The sequence below is a fragment of the Bombina bombina genome, chromosome 4, assembly GCF_027579735.1.
Source record: "Bombina bombina isolate aBomBom1 chromosome 4, aBomBom1.pri, whole genome shotgun sequence".
Taxonomy (NCBI): domain Eukaryota; kingdom Metazoa; phylum Chordata; class Amphibia; order Anura; family Bombinatoridae; genus Bombina; species Bombina bombina.
The window spans coordinates 404,411,086-404,416,891 of NC_069502.1; positions in this window are offsets into that span (position 1 = coordinate 404,411,086).

Consider the following 5,806-nt stretch of genomic DNA (forward strand, 5'->3'; position numbering starts at 1 on the left):
TTATGGACTATCTTGAGTGTATGGAGAGCCCCATCTTTACCATTAATAATAAGATAAACTTACACACCCAGGCTTGGGAAATCTGGAGACAAATTAAATAAGTAAAAAAAGAAAGGAGAAGGGGGAAAAGAGAAAAAATATTGAATTATATGAGAGCCCTATTGAGCGTGTAATATGTTCCTGTATCTTTTATGGTTTCAATTACCCTTTTCCCTCCCCCTCTCACCCCCCCCCTTTTTTTTTTTCTTCTTCCTCCTTCCCTCTGGCACTCCACAGTGTATCCAGGTCTTCTTAGTAGTCGTTTTCTCTTTTAATTTACTTACTAGACACCTTGACCTAAAGAACACCAATATATCTCTGTACCCATAAGGCGCATTGTATTAATACATGACTTCTTATACTACCTTACGCATATTTTGTATACCAAGACTACTGTTATTTGTTGTTAATATCCTGTTTATATTATTATCAATTATTTCTGGTTGAAGTTATAAACAAACATTCCAATATAAAGCTGAGGTTTCTTTATCGAGACCCATAAGTGGTCTCCTATATTCCAGGAAGCCTTCCTGTGGTTATTAAATCTGATGTATTATTTAGTGTAAGGCTTAACAATTTGTAAGGCATGCAATGTTTGTTATTCTCTGTAACCCGCTACTGTATTGCAGCCTTGTTTGTTTTGTCTTTGAAATTTGTATGCCTTCTTTTTTTTTCTTTCTCTCTAAACCTCAATAAAAAAATTTAAACAAAAAACAAAAAAAAAACCTCCAGTCCCATTGCGAAGAGTACTACCCTCCATAAGAGACTACTCCAAATCTTCCGACACTTCTCTGCCAACTTCCTGTGACGAAAGGTAAAGCATGACAGGGGAATGAGGAGAGTGGGGGAGGTAAGTCTTTGGCTGGGTGTCTTTGCCTCCTCCTAGTGGCCAGGTTCTTAATTCCCACAAGTAAAGAATGAAGCAGTGGACTCTCCTCTCCAATTAAGATGGAAAACATCCATTAGAGGTGGTAAAGAGAAATACTGTGGAGAACTTCAAGAATGCCTGGGTTAAGCATAAGGCTATCCTACAAACTAAATTAATATGTTCCAGGAGTGCAACTTTAAGGAAGGGTTTAAACCTTTTGAAAAAGTTAAATGCATTGTAAAAGAAAGAAAATTAGTTTTAAAAATAGAGGGCCAGATTACAAATGGTACGCTATTTAGCTCTTTTGCTCAAGTTTAAACTTTGCTAGAAGTAAGCTTTTTGCACACATCAGGATGCACGAGTATTACAAGTTGAAAGTAAAAAGTTTGTGCGTGAGTCAATACATGCTAACCAAGTATTGTGACAGCGTTAACGTAGTCCCCCAAAGAAGTCAATGGAGAGGGTAGAAGAAAAAACTAACATTGACAAGTTATGAATATAAATGATTTGTGTTTTACAGTCTAGTCCAAAATAAACTTTCAATATTCAGGGGCATGTAATTTTTTTTTTATTATTTCTTTTTATTGAAATATCCTTATAATAATACAGTATTCTTATTGTTGAGATGCATCACCGGATCATTTTCTTATACAAACATATTAGTATTCTTAATTTGATTTAATACATCAAATACTTATAATACAAATTAAATAAAACAATACATAATAGCTAAAACATATAATTTTAAATCTAATGCACTATGTTCACAGGTTATTCTCTTAGGATGAGCAAGAAAAAAAAACATAATTTATGTAAGAACTTACCTGATAAATTCATTTCTTTCATATTAGCAAGAGTCCATGAGCTACTGATGTATGGGATATACATTCCTACCAGGAGGGGGCAAAGTTTCCAAAACCTCAAAATGCCTATAAATATGCCTCCCACCTCACTCATACCTTAGTTTAACTTGTAGCCAAGAAGTGAGGTGTAAAAGAAGGAGTAAAAAGCATACAAAAAGAGGAACTAGAAAAAATAAAGTGCTTTATACAAAAAAAATCATAACCACAAAAATAGGGTAGGTCTCATGGACTCTTGCCACTATGAAAGAAATTAATTTATCAGGTAAGTTTTTACATAAATTCCATGAGCTAGTGACGTGTGGTATATAATACCCAAGATGTGGAAAATCACGAGTCACTAGAGAGGGAGGGATAAAATAACAGCTAAATCCACTAAGAAATTAAATCCAAAATAATTTTTCTTAAAAAAAAAAAAACTCAAATCAAAAGGCATTAGAATCAAACTGAGACAACTGCCTGAAGAACCTTTCTACCAAAGGCTGCTTCAGAAGAAGCAAACACATCAAAATGGTAACATTTAGTAAAAGTATGCAAAGAAGACCAAGTTGCTACTTTGCAAATTTGATCAACTAAAGCTTCATTCTTAAAAGCTCAAGAAGTGGCAACTGATCTAGTAGAATAAGCTGTAATTCTCTGAGGCAGAGACTGCCCTGCTTCCAAATAAGCTTTGTGAATCAAAAGTTTCAACCAAGATGCCAAAGAAATGGCAGAGGCTTTCTGACCTTTCCTGGAAGTTCTTACCACATCCAAAGAATGTAGAGACCTTTCAAGAGTATTCTTAGGATTAGGACACAAGGAAGGAATAACAATTTCCCTATTGATGTTTTTTAGAATTCACAACTTTAGGTAAAAATTTAAATGAAGTCCGCAAAACAGCTATAGCTTGATGGAAAATCAGATAAGGAAATTCACAAGAGAGCAGATAATTCGGAAAGTCTTCTAGCAGAAGAGATAGCCAAAAGAAATAAAACTTTGCAAAAAAGTAGTTTAATATCCAAAGAATGCATAGGCTTAAACAGAGGAGCCTGCAAAATCTTTAAAATCAAATTGAGACTCCAAGGAGGAGAAATAGATTTAATAACAGGTTTGATACGAATCAAAGCCTGAACAAAACAATGAATGTCAGGAAGTTAAGCAATCTTTCTATGAATTAAGACAGAAAGAGCAGACATTTGTCTTTTCAAAGTATTTGCAGACAAACCCTTATCCAAACCATCCTGAAGAAACTGTAAAATCCTAGGAATTCTGAAAGAATGCCAGGAATAATTATGAGTGGAACACCATGAAATATAAGCTTTCCAAACCAATAATACATTTTCCTTGAATCAAACTTACGAGCCTGTATCATAGTGCTAATTACTGAGCCAGAGAAACCTCTATGACTAAGCACTAAGCGTTCAATTTCTATGCCTTCAAATTTAGAGATTTGAGATCCTGATGGAAAAACGGCCCTTGATACAGAAGGTCTGGCCTTAAAGGAAGTGGCCAAGGATGGCAACTGGACATCCGGACAAGATTTGTATACAAAAACCTATGAGGCCATGCTGGTGCTATCAGAAATGCATGAGATTGTTCCATTATGATCTTGGAGATCACCCTTGGAAGAAGAACCAGAGGCGCAAAAATATAAGGAGGTTGGTAAAACCAAGGAACTGCTAAGGCATCCATCATCTCCGCCTGAGGATCCCTGGACCTGGAAAGGTATCTGGTAGACTTGTGCATGGCGGAAAAATTCAGTTCGGTTCGGATCGATTTGGATGTTTTCGAATTTTGGTTCGGATTGATTCGAATTTGGAAAAATTTGAATGCATTCGTTTCGGATTTATTCGGATTCGAATAAATTCGGCTGGATTCAGTTCGATTCGGAAATTCAGAATTTCAGTATGTGTTAGGTGGGATGTGTATTAGACTAGACTAGTATTATGTACTGTATATTAGGTGTAACCCATAGCAGAGTGATATAACCTAATATACTGTACAATACTAGTGTAATCCATGGCCATCCGAATCTACCGAATAAATCCGAACTAATTCGGATTTATTCGGTAGATTCGGTACTATCGTAATTCAGAAATTCGAATCGATACGAATCTCCGAATTTAACAAATTCGGCCGAATTTCGATTCGTTCCGAATCGAAACGCACATGTCTAGTATCTGGGAAACTTCTTGTTTAGACGAGAGGCCATCAGATTATTTCTGGAAGACCCCACATTTGTACAAGATGAAAACACATATGGATGGAGAGACCACTTTCCTGGATGTAAAGTCTGACGGTTGAAATAATCCGCTTCCCAATTGTCTAGACCTGGGATATGAATCACAGATATTTGACAAGAGATTGGATCCAAGATACTTCTTTTATTGCTGAAGGACTGCGAGTTCCTCCTTGATGATTGACATATGCCACTGTTGTGATATTGTCTGTTTCAAAACAAATGTAAAGTTCTCTCTTCAATAGAGGCCAAGCCTGAAGAGGAATGGGAAAAAATGCTTATGATAAAATTTTTATACAAAAGTAAAAACAAAACAAGCAACCTAGCCCTCTAAGATCAAATGAGAGGAGAGAGCAAAAAGAGGTAAATACATATATAACAAATTAAAGGCGCCAAAAACGTTGCAAATGCAGAGCAAAAAACTTTTGGCACCAAAGATAAATGATGCGACTCGCGCCAAAAAAAATTAGATTTTGGAGACCTTTACCTATCCAATCTTTAAACACCAGTGAGGTAATTGCTGGTACAAACTCTGTGTTACCTCCAATAGGCAGAAATTTGGATATCCTATGATTAACCCGGAGTTGCTTAGAATATGCTATCCATGCCAGTATTGGGCCTCTAAAGACTACCCTATTATCTAGATATGTGAGTATGTATCATTGCTTTCAAGGAGTAAGGTGCTAAGATAGTTGACTCTAGTTTAAGGTTGGTCACATACTGTTTTTTAGTAATGCAATCTATTACAAACTTAACAAGGGCCGCTAGATTGTAACATTTTACATTGAGGAAGGCTAGTCCACCCATAGTGTTATGAGAACTTAATTTCAACGCAGATATGCACACTTTTTTTCTGCTGCCATATGAATTTAGCCGTAATTCTATAAAAAAAAAGTATATCTTTACTACGTATGATAATTGATGGATTCTGAATAGGGTATAGTAACTGTGGAAAAATAATAGTTTTTACCAATGCTATTCTTGCGGTCAGGGAAATGTGTGTGGGTCTGCCTGTGTGTGTGTGTGGGGGTCTGTCTGTCTGTCTAGTACTGGTGTTATATATATATATATATATATATACACACACGTTTGTTTCTTGGGCATATTATAGCGAGTGCCTCACCAGCCTCTGACCTGACTGCACATCATTTGTAGTTATATATAATAATAATAAGGTACCAAACACGAAAACATAATTTTTTTTTTTAATAATTTCCCTTAATAAAGCTGCGTCTTTAAGTATTTATCATGAAAACATCAGAACAAGGGGTCCTGGAAAAAACACATCCATTAGAGGTGGTAAGGAGAAATACTCTGGCAGACTTCAAGAATGCCTGGGTTAAGCATAAGGCTATCCTACTAACTAAATGAATATGTTCCAGGAGTACAACTTTAAGGAAGGGTTTAAACCTTTTGAAAAAGTTAAATGCATTGTAAAAGAAAGAAAATTAGTTTAAAAATAGAGGGCCAGATTACAAATGGCACGCTATTTAGCTCTTTTCCTCAGGTTTACACATTGCTAGAAGTAAGATTTTTGCACACATCAGGATGCACGCATATTACAAGTTGAAAGTAAAAAGATTGTGCGCGAGCAAAAGTCAATACATGCTAAAGTATCGTGACAGCGTTAACATATTCTCCCCATAGAAGTCAATGGAGAGAGTAGTAGAAAAAAACTAACATTGACAACAGTTATGAAAATAAATGATTTGTGTTTTACACTTAAAGGGATAGTCTAGTCCAAAATAAACTTTCATGATTCAGATAGGGCATGTTATTTTAAACAATTTTCCAATTAACGTTTATCACCAATTTTGCTTT